The sequence below is a fragment of the Bufo gargarizans genome, chromosome 9 (genome assembly GCF_014858855.1).
Source record: "Bufo gargarizans isolate SCDJY-AF-19 chromosome 9, ASM1485885v1, whole genome shotgun sequence".
NCBI lineage: Eukaryota > Metazoa > Chordata > Amphibia > Anura > Bufonidae > Bufo > Bufo gargarizans.
The window spans coordinates 174,602,727-174,614,396 of record NC_058088.1 but is presented as its reverse complement, the minus strand read 5'-3'; positions in this window follow the sequence as shown (position 1 = coordinate 174,614,396).

Here is an 11,670-nt window from a genome sequence, read left to right as displayed (position 1 = left end):
TGCAAAAAGTCGCAATGTAGCCCTAGCCGTACACACTATATTACTATGTTATTAATGTATGGGGGTAATAGTGATCTTCCTACAGTGGTCTGTTAGTAACAGTACGGTGGTAATATTCAGTCACTATTTAGCTGTATTACTAGTAGTCATGGTGCGGCATTATCTGGATTGGGGGCCACTCAGGTGACGGGTGATGACCCCCTATCTATGCCCTGCAGTCATGCCACTGATTATGACACTCAGACTCTGTAGCCGATGACATCACAGATAGTGTTTCTAAGGAAACAAGAAGCGTTATCGTGCCAGGATTCTAATGATGACATCACAGATAGTGTTTCTAAGGAAACAAGAAGCGTTATCGTGCCAGGATTCTAATGGTGACATCACAAAATGTGTTACCATGGCAGGATTCTAATGATGACATCACAAAGGATGGCGTAGCATCAGAGCGGCCATCTTGAATGTACTTTATTAACCTACCCTTAATGGAGATAAAATTGGGGATGGAATATTAACTGGGGGATCATTTATTTTGAGACTTGTACTAGTTTTCCGGCTATAATTAAAGTCACAAACTTTAGCGCATGCAGATTGTGTGCAAAAATGTGTGACTTTAAATATTACACTTTTAAAAAGCGTAAATAGCGCACCCCTTCAGGATCCAGCTCGGAGCTTACTTACTATACCCTTAGGATACCCATAGAAAATAGCAGCTGAGTACGATTTATGCAATTTTATAATTAAGAGAAATAAAACACAATTTTTTCTTTAAAAAAACATTTTTATTTGTAAAAGGTTTTAGGTTTTAAATTATTCTTTTGCAGCTCTGGTTCCGTCTTCAGGATTGGCTGGATTCAGGTCCGATAACTTGTAGAGAGGAGGTCGGGGGTCGCACCTCTGGCAGATTTTCAGGGACAGGATATTGTCACCAGAGGTTCCTGATGTTATTTTGTAGTCGGATCCTAGAAGAGAAAATACCCAAATAAAAAAACTGTTTACAAAAACACAAGGAGAAGACGGAGGGAAGCGGCCAAACTTACCGGACCTGGTGGTGCTCTGCTCGTCTTCACTGGAATTTCAGATGGTTTGGATGGTAAAACCATCTATAGATGGTAAGTGGGCCCCAAGGGGTAGATGGTAAGTGGGCCCCAAGGGGTAGATGGTAAGTGGGCCCCAAGCTGCAGATGGTAAATGGCCCCAAGCCGCAGATGGTAAATGGCCCCAGGCGGCAGATGGTAAGTGGGGCCAAGCAGCAGATGTTATATGGTGGCCAAGGGGCAGATGTTATAGTAAGGGCCTATCGGCAGATGTTACAGCCGGCGGCAGATGTTACAGGATGGCCGCTTTCTCTTCCGGGTACTTAAGGCCCTGATGTTGCTGGTGTTCCCCGGAAGGTCCTCCATCTCCACGTCGTCCGGATATTGGCGAGGGCCAACATCCATTTTTTCATCACCATCATCGGACTTCATCTCAACATCATCAGGATATTGTCGAGGGCCGACATCCATCTTCTCTACAGGGTTCACCACAGGAATCGTCTTTCGCACCAACCTCCTCTTCTTCGCGGACTTCCCCATGGTGAGAGACAGCTAGAGATACTGACACTGCTGTCAGGGCGTGACCCCAATTTATGGGCTTAGACCACACCCCCTGATTATTATGTCATAAGTAAATGAGTCATGCCCATTATGACATCACAAGTAAAAAGGTCATGCCAGAGGAGGGGGGGCCAGGGGGACAAGCATCTATTGATGACATCACAATAAGAGCCGCCATATTGGATGTACTGGACTCACGTTTTTAATACCACATCATGTACATACATGTTCTTGCCTGAAATTTTCTTCATGTTTGTTCATTCTTTTCACATAGATTTTTAGGATGAGGGGTGGGATATATGACCCCAGGGGAATTTGGTCCCTATAGAAGCCAATCACAGTGCAGCTTTCAGTTCGTATTCTGCTCTTGGAAAATAAAAGCAGCGCTGTGATTGGTCGCTATAGGCAACAAGGACTGTTTTTCTTTTTGACCATTTCACCACATCTGTCCCATCTCCATCTAAATCTCTCGACCGCTCAGTTTTCATGAATAAAATTGCTTTGGACAAATGAAAGCAGCGCTGTGATTGGTTGCTAGAAACTGTTTTACTGTTAGGCCTCATGCACACGACCGTTGTGTGCATCCGTGGCCGTTGTGCCGTTTTCCGTTTTTTTTCGCGGACCCATTGACTTTCAATGGGTCTGTGGAAAAATCTGAAAATTGCACCGTTTTGCAGCCGAGAGCGTGATCCGTGTATCCTGTCCGTCAAAAAAATATGACCTGTCCTATTTTTTTGACGGACAACGGTTCACGGACCCATTCAAGTCAATGGGTCCGTGAAAAAACACGGATGCACACAAGATTGGCATCCGTGTCCGCGATCCGTGGCCGTAGGTTGCTTTCATACAGACGGATCCGAAGATCCGTCTGCATAAAAGCTTTTTCAGATCTAAGTTTTCACTTCGTGAAAACTCATATCCGACAGTATATTCTAACACAGAGGCGTTCCCATGGTGATGGGGACGCTTCTAGTTAGAATACACTACAAACTGTGTACAAGACTGCCCCCTGCTGCCTGGCAGCACCCGATCTCTTACAGGGGGCCGTGATCAGCACAATTAACCCCTTCAGGTGCGGCACCTGAAGGGGTTAATTGTACTATCATATCCCCCTGTAAGAGATCAGGGCTGCCAGGCAGCAGGGGGCAGACCCCTCCCTCCCCAGTTTGAATATCATTGGTGGCCAGTGCGGCCCCCCCCTCCCTCCCTCTATTGTAATAATTATTCGTTGGTGGCACAGTGTGCGCCCCCCATCGGCCCCCCCTTCCTCCCTCTAATGTAATAATTCGTTGGTGGCACAGTGTGCGCCCCCCATCGGCCCCCCCTCCCTCTATAGCATTAACAACATTGGTGGCCAGTGTGCGGCCTCCCATCTGCCCCCCCGCCCCCGATCATTGGTGGCAGCGGAGTTCCGATCGGAGTCCCAGTTTAATCGCTGGGGCTCCGATCGGTAACCATGGCAACCAGGACGCTACTGCAGTCATGGTTGCCATGGTTACTTAGCAATAGTACAATAGTAGAAGATTCATAGTTACCTGCTTGCTGCTGCGATGTTCGTGTCCAGCCGGGAGCTCCACCTACTGGTAAGTGACAGGTCTGTGCGGCGCATTGCTAAATGAACTGTCACTTACCAGTAGGAGGAGCTCCCGGCCGGACACAGACATCGCAGCTCCCAGGTAAGTATGAATCTTTTACTATTGTACTATTGCTAAGTAACCATGGCAACCAGGGCTGCAGTAGCCTCCTGGTTGCCATGGTTACCGATCGGAGCCCCAGCGATTAAACTAGGACTCAGATCGGAACTCCGCTGCCACCAATGATGTTGTTAATGCTATAGAGAAAGGGGGGGCGATGGGGGGCGCACACTGTGCCACCAACGATTTATTACAATAGAGGGAGGAAGGGGGGGGGGCGATGGGGGGCTCACACTGTGCCACCAACGAATTACTACAATAGAGGGAGGAAGGGGGGGCCGGGGGGCGCACACTGTGCCACCAACGATTTATTACAATAGAGGGAGGAAGGGGGGGCGATGGGGGGCGCACACTGTGCCACCAACGATTTATTACAATAGAGGGAGGAAGGGGGGGCCGATGGGGGGCGCACACTGTGCCACCAACCTATTATTACAATAGAGGGAGGGATGGGGGGGGCGCACTGGCCACCAAAAATATTCAAACTGGGGAGGGGGGGCAGTGTAATATACAGGACTATACATGGGGTGCAGTGTAATATACAGGACTATACATGGGGCAGTGTAATATACAGGACTATACATGGGGTGCAGTATAATATACAGGACTATACATGGGGTGCAGTGTAATATACAGGACTATACATGGGGTGCAGTATAATATACAGGACTATACATGGGGTGCAGTGTAATATACAGGACTATACATGGGGGCAGTATAATATACAGGATATACATGGGGTGCAGTATAATATACAGGACTATACATGAGGTGCAGTGTAATATACAGGAATATACATGAGGTGCAGTGTAATATACAGGACTATACATGAGGTGCAGTGTAATATACAGGGCTATACATGAGGTGCAGTGTAATATACAGGAATATACATGGGGTGCAGTATAATATACAGGACTATACATGAGATGCAGTGTAATATACAGGAATATACATGAGGTGCAGTGTAATATACAGGACTATACATAAGGTGCAGTGTAATATACAGGACTTTACATGGGGTGCAGTGTAATATACAGGACTTTACATGGGGTGCAGTGTAATATACAGGACTATACATGAGGTGCAGTGTAATATACAGGACTTTACATGGGGTGCAGTGTAATATACAGGACTATACATGGGGTGCAGTGTAATATACAGGACTATACATGGGGTGCAGTATAATATACAGGACTATACATGGGGTGCAGTATAATATACAGGACTATACATGGGATGCAGTATAATATACAGGACTATACACGGGGTGCAGTGTAATATACAGGACTATACATGGGGAGCAGTATAATATACAGGACTATACATGGGGTGCAGTGTAATATACAGGACTATACATGGGGAGCAGTATAATATACAGGACTATACACGGGGTGCAGTGTAATATACAGGACTATACATGGGGAGCAGTATAATATACAGGACTATACATGGGGTGCAGTATAATATACAGGACTATACATGGGGTGCAGTATAATATACAGGACTATACATGAGGGGCAGTGTAATATACAGGACTATACATGGGGTGCAGTGTAATATACAGGACTATACATGGGGTGCAGTATAATATACAGGACTATACATGGGGCAGTGTAATATACAGGACTATACATGGGGTGCAGTGTAATATACAGGACTATACATGGGGTGCAGTATAATATACAGGACTATACATGGGGTGCAGTGTAATATACAGGACTATACATGGGGTGCAGTGTAATATACCGGACTATACATGGGGGCAGTATAATATACAGGACTATACATGGGGTGCAGTATAATATACAGGACTATACATGGGGCGCAGTGTAATATACAGGACTATACATGGGGTGCAGTATAATATACAGGACTATACATGGGGTGCAGTGTAATATACAGGACTATACATGGGGTGCAGTATAATATACAGGACTATACATGGGGTGCAGTATAATATACAGGACTATACATGGGGTGCAGTATAATATACAGGACTATACATGGGGTGCAGTATAATATACAGGACTATACATGGGGCGCAGTGTAATATACAGGACTATACATGGGGTGCAGTGTAATATACAGGACTATACATGGGGTGCAGTATAATATACAGGACTATACATGGGGTGCAGTATAATATACAGGACTATACATGGGGTGCAGTATAATATACAGGACTATACATGGGGCGCAGTGTAATATACAGGACTATACATGGGGTGCAGTGTAATATACAGGACTATACATGGGGTGCAGTATAATATACAGGACTATACATGGGGTGCAGTATAATATACAGGACTATACATGGGGCGCAGTGTAATATACAGGACTATACATGGGGTGCAGTATAATATACAGGACTATACATGGGGCGCAGTGTAATATACAGGACTATACATGTAGACATAACTAGTGTAGGGGGCACATCTGGGCATATTATCTGTGAAGGGACACTTCTAGTAATCGCTCCTGTAAAGGGGTCACAACTCTGCTCAGTAAGGCCAGTTTCACACTGGCATTTATCTTTTTTTCCCCTGCCGGGTCCGTACTACAGTGCGCACACGTGTGCTGCCGGAGGTCCACCCTCTTGCAGCAGTATGGTCAGCATAGACTTCCATTATGACGGAATATCTCTTATGGACTCGGTGCATGCGTCATAGAATCCCGTTATGGTCCGTGTAGCAGAATCCATAACGAGATTTTTTTATAACCTGAACTTTGGACGCCGAACTTAAAACACAATTTCGCTCAACACCAGTAACAATGTTTGGACCTTTTGACTTTCAGGCTTCATCTCTCACCATGAATTACAGCTTTGAACGTGAGACCACCATCACTTTACAGACCATCCTCTCGGCTCTCCTACATGGATTGGACTTGCAGCTATTAGTTATGCGGGTTCTCAGGTCACTGCATTGTTACTGTTTTGCTCCTAAATTCTAAATTTTAATCTTTAGTATTTTGTAAATCCACCTTTGGCTTTGAACACTGCCTGAATCCTCCTGGGCATCCTCCTGAATCCTCCTGGGCATCCTCCTGAATCCTCCTGGGCATCCTCCTGAATCCTCCTGGGCATCCTCCTGAATCCTCCTGGGCATCCTCCTGAATCCTCCTGGGCATCCTCCTGAATCCTCCTGGGCATCCTCCTGAATCCTCCTGGGCATCCTCCTGAATCCTCCTGGGCATCCTCCTGAATCCTCCTGGGCATCCTCCTGAATCCTCCTGGGCATCCTCCTGAATCCTCCTGGGCATCCTCCTGGGCATCCTCCTGAATCCTCCTGAATCCTCCTGGGCATCCTCCTGGGCATCCTCCTGAATCCTCCTGAATCCTCCTGGGCATCCTCCTGGGCATCCTCCTGAATCCTCCTGAATCCTCCTGCTCGTCTCCACCTAAACCCGTTCCCTGGTCTCTTCTACACGTTCCCAATGCTGGTGAATACTGGTCGCTTCAGTACGAACACAGCTTTTTCTACAACTCTACCCAAAAGTGTTTGATTGAATTGAGGTCCCCTCCAATACTGACCCCTGTGGTACCCCATAGTAACAGTGACCCCTTCAATACTGACCCCTGTGGTACCCCATAGTAACAGTGACCCCACCAATACTGACCCCTGTGGTACCCCATAGTAACAGTGACCCCTCCAATACTGACCCCTGTGGTACCCCATAGTGACAGTGACCCCTCCAATACTGACCCCTGTGGTACCCCATAGTAACAGTGACCCCACCAATACTGACACCTGAGGTACCCCATAGTGACAGTGACCCCTCCAATACTGACCCCTGTGGTACCCCATAGTAACAGTGACCCCTCCAATACTGACCCCTGTGGTACCCCATAGTAACAGTGACCCCTCCAATACTGACCCCTGTGGTACCCTATAGTAACAGTGACCCCTCCAATACTGACCCCTGTGGTACCCCATAGTAACAGTGACCCCTCCAATACTGACCCCTGTGGTACCCCATAGTAACAGTGACCCCTCCAATACTGACCCCTGTGGTACCCTATAGTAACAGTGACCCCTCCAATACTGACCCCTGAGGTACCCTATAGTGACAGTGACCCCTCCAATACTGACCCCTGAGGTACCCCATAGTGACAGTGACCCCTCCAATACTGACCCCTGAGGTACCCCATAGTGACAGTGACCCCTCCAATACTGACCCCTGTGGTACCCTATAGTAACAGTGACCCCTCCAATACTGACCCCTGAGGTACCCTATAGTAACAGTGACCCCTCCAATACTGACCCCTGAGGTACCCCATAGTAACAGTGACCCCACCAATACTGACCCCTGTGGTACCCCATAGTGACAGTGACCCTTCCAATACTGACCCCTGTGGTACCCCATAGTGACAGTGACCCCTCCAATACTGACCCCTGTGGTACCCTATAGTAACAGTGACCCCTCCAATACTGACCCCTGAGGTACCCTATAGTAACAGTGACCCCTCCAATACTGACCCCTGTGGTACCCCATAGTAACAGTGACCCCACCAATACTGACCCCTGTGGTACCCCATAGTAACAGTGACCCCACCAATACTGACACCTGAGGTACCCCATTGTGACAGTGACCCCTCCAATACTGACCCCTGTGGTACCCCATAGTAACAGTGACCCCACCAATACTGACCCCTGTGGTACCCTATAGTAACAGTGACCACTCCAATACTGACCCCTGTGGTACCCCATAGTGACAGTGACCCTTCCAATACTGACACCTGAGGTACCCCATAGTGACAGTGACCCTTCCAATACTGACCCCTCTGGTACCCCATAATAACAGTGACCCCTCTAATACTGACACCTGAGGTACCCCATAGTAACAGTGACCCCTCCAATACTGACCCGTGGTACCCCATAGTAACAGTGACCCCACCAATACTGACCCCTGTGGTACCCCATAGTAACAGTGACCCCACCAATACTGACCCCTGTGGTACCCCATAGTAACAGTGACCCCTCCAATACTGACCCCTGTGGTACCCCATAGTAACAGTGACCCCTCCAATACTGACCCCTGAGGTACCCCTTAGTGACAGTGACCCCTCCAATACTGACCCCTGTGGTACCCTATAGTAACAGTGACCCCACCAATACTGACCCCTGTGGTACCCCATAGTAACAGTGACCCCTCCAATACTGACCCCTGTGGTACCCCATAGTAACAGTGACCCCTCCAATACTGACCCCTGAGGTACCCCATAGTAACAGTGACCCCTCCAATACTGACCCCTGTGGTACCCCATAGTAACAGTGACCCCACCAATACTGACACCTGAGGTACCCCGTAGTGACAGTTACCCCTACAATACTGACCCCTGTGGTACCCCATAGTAACAGTGACCCCTCCAATACTGACCCCTGAGGTACCCCATATTAACAGTGACCCCTCCAATACTGACCCCTGTGGTACCCCATAGTAACAGTGACCCCTTCAATACTGACCCCTTTGGTACTCCATAGTAACAGTGACCCTTCCAATACTGACCCCTGTGGTACCCCATAGCAACAGTGACCCCACCAATACTGACCCCTGTGGTACCCCATAGTGACCCCTCCAATACTGACCCCTGTGGTACCCCATAGTGACAGTGACCCTTCCAATACTGACCCCTATGGTACCCCATAGTGACAGTGACCCCTCCAATACTGACCCCTGAGGTACCCCATAGTGACAGTGACCCTTCCAATACTGACCCCTGTGGTACCCCATAGTAACAGTGACCCCACCAATACTGACCGCTGTGGTACCCCATAGTGACAGTGATCCTTCCAATACTGACCCCTGAGGTACCCCATAGTGACAGTGACCCTTCCAATACTGACCGCTGTGGTTCCCCATAATGACAGTGACCCTTCCAATACTGACTCCTGTGGTACCCCATAGTAACAGTGACCCCTCCAATACTGACCCCTGAGGTATCTCATAGTAACAGTGACCCTTCCAATACTGACCCCTGTGGTACCCCATAGTGACAGTGACCCCTCCAATACTGACCCCTGAGGTACCCCATAGTAACAGTGACCCCTCCAATACTAACCCCTGTGGTACCCTATAGTAACAGGGACCCTTCCAATACTGACCCCTGTGGTACCCCATAGTGACAGTGACCCCACCAATACTGACCCCTGTGGTACCCCATGTGACGAAACCAACCTCGCCACGGTGTTTTGGAGGGGGCTGGTTGCCAGCCTCCTGCCTCAGGATTATGGCCCATACTAACTTTAAAGAAGACAGGCCGGCCGCACAGCTTAAATCTGTCTTTGGAATTGTATTTTGTTATGTGAGGGTACCCAGATGGCTAGTTTAATTGTATTCGTGTGGTCTGAGTGCCATTCGCCTAATGATATGCACTCAGACTTGAGCTATCTGGGAATATGTTAAATGTCTGTGGTTGCTGGGAGGGTGTGACATTGTGTGTTTAAATGGTGATTTCTGTCCTGTTGTCCCCACGTGTGTATTGGCGATCTCCCCTTTGTCCTGAGAGATAATTGGATTATCCCTCGGTTGTCTCTGGGGCAGAGAGGAGGAAACCATGATGCATTGTGGGGATCTGTTCGGTGTGTCGCAGTCTCCATTCTGGTCCCCTGGGGGCGTGTCCACCAGATGGAGACCTGCATAAATACAGGCGGGTAGCCCTCAATAAAGTGTTCCTGTTTTATCCTTCATCATGCTGAGACTGGTGTTTGGATAACTGATCAAACTGGGGGATTGCTATACGCTGAAGAGTTGCTATACTCCCCTGGCATAACTACGAGCTCTTGTAAGAGCTGTTCCTGCTCTCTGGCTGTAGGAGAGGTTCACCCACTGGAGCCTGGAGCCTTGTCGTAGGTCCAGCGTGGGTGGAGGACGGTGAGACCCCAACCAAGCTGCGACGGTTCGTGGGGTCTGCAGGGCGTACGGTGTCAAGTGGAGTGCTTGGAGTCCTCGGAAAGCACTAGGAGCATCTATCGACGGAGGTACCCGGTCGGGGTGCTAGGCGTTCCGTTACAGTGGTGGCAGCAGTGGGATGGCGTCCTAGTGTGAGGAGAAGCAGCTCGGAGACACCGTTCGTGGAGTATATTGAGGGCAACGCTAGTATCCGTACAGCGCCCCTGGCTACAGCAGGATGGAATCGGCTAGTCTTCGAACAGCGTTCCACTACGAGGAGGATGATGACCCGGACTGGAGGGATGCAGTCCGGAAAGGCGTTTGGCACGAGGCCCTGGAAGATGTACAGCGTCGGCGGGGCGAGTGTCTCCCCAGTGAGGAGCAGCAGTTGCGGATGCGAGTGGCCCTGCGAATGCCCCTTCTGGGAGAGGAGCCCCTGAATGAGTGGGTGACAGAACTGGAGAGCCTGGTATGGAAGGAGCTTTGGCTAGATGACGCCTACCAGGCACTCTGGTGGTATGTGATTCGGCACTCTCCCTGGATGGCTGAGCACGACAGACCCGAGGGTGAGGATTATGATGGCCCTGGCCCGTTGTTTGAGGCCTTCGCAGAACCGGAGTTCTGAGATGCTGGAGGGTCCCGGTTCTGGGATATCTATGACTACAGAGAGGCTATGCATGATTGGGCTACAGCGAGAGAGGTGAGACAAGACCTGGCATCTCTAGTGACAAAGGAGTGGGAGCTGGAGCAGGACTACCAATACTTCTTCAGCTCAATTCGGTCCCAATATACACTGCCAGAGAGCTGGGTGGCAGTCCCAGACCTACAACCCTACAGCTGGGAAGACCCGACTGAAGTATCCCCTGCTTCAGTACCAGCTACAGAGGTAGGGGTCCTCATAGACTGGTCCTGTGAGGAACCACAACAGGCAGGTGGAGACGGGACCGAGGGCTCTCCACCGGGATGCTGGGATGCTGGCCCAGACCCTCAGCAGCAGTCGGAGTTGCCAGGTGTGGACGCAGGTGATCCTGACTCGCAAATGTTGAGGGACCTCACAGACTGGTCCTGGGAGGACCCACAGATGGCAGGTGGAGATGGGACCGAGGTCTCTCTACTGGCCCTACAGGGATGCTGGGCCGCCTGCCCAGATCGCCAGCGGCAGTGCATATCACAGGGAGAGGAGACAACCGGTCTCTCTCCGCAGCGGCAACCTGAGTTCCAGGGGGAGGAGATGCGGGGTCCCTCTGCCTTACAGCAACCAGATAATGGCCGATGGGATAGAGAAGGCGCTCATAGGGTAAGTAAATTCAACAAAACAAATCTCTAATAAAAAGAAATGGTTTGCTCACCTATTGCGGTTGCATCAATTGGATGCAACTGCAATGGAGATCGAGTGTAAATAAGAGATGGTTGGTGCAGCCAAGATTCGTCCTAACACCTTGGGCAAGAGCCACCTTGCCACTAGGGTAATGGAAATGAAGAGAAGT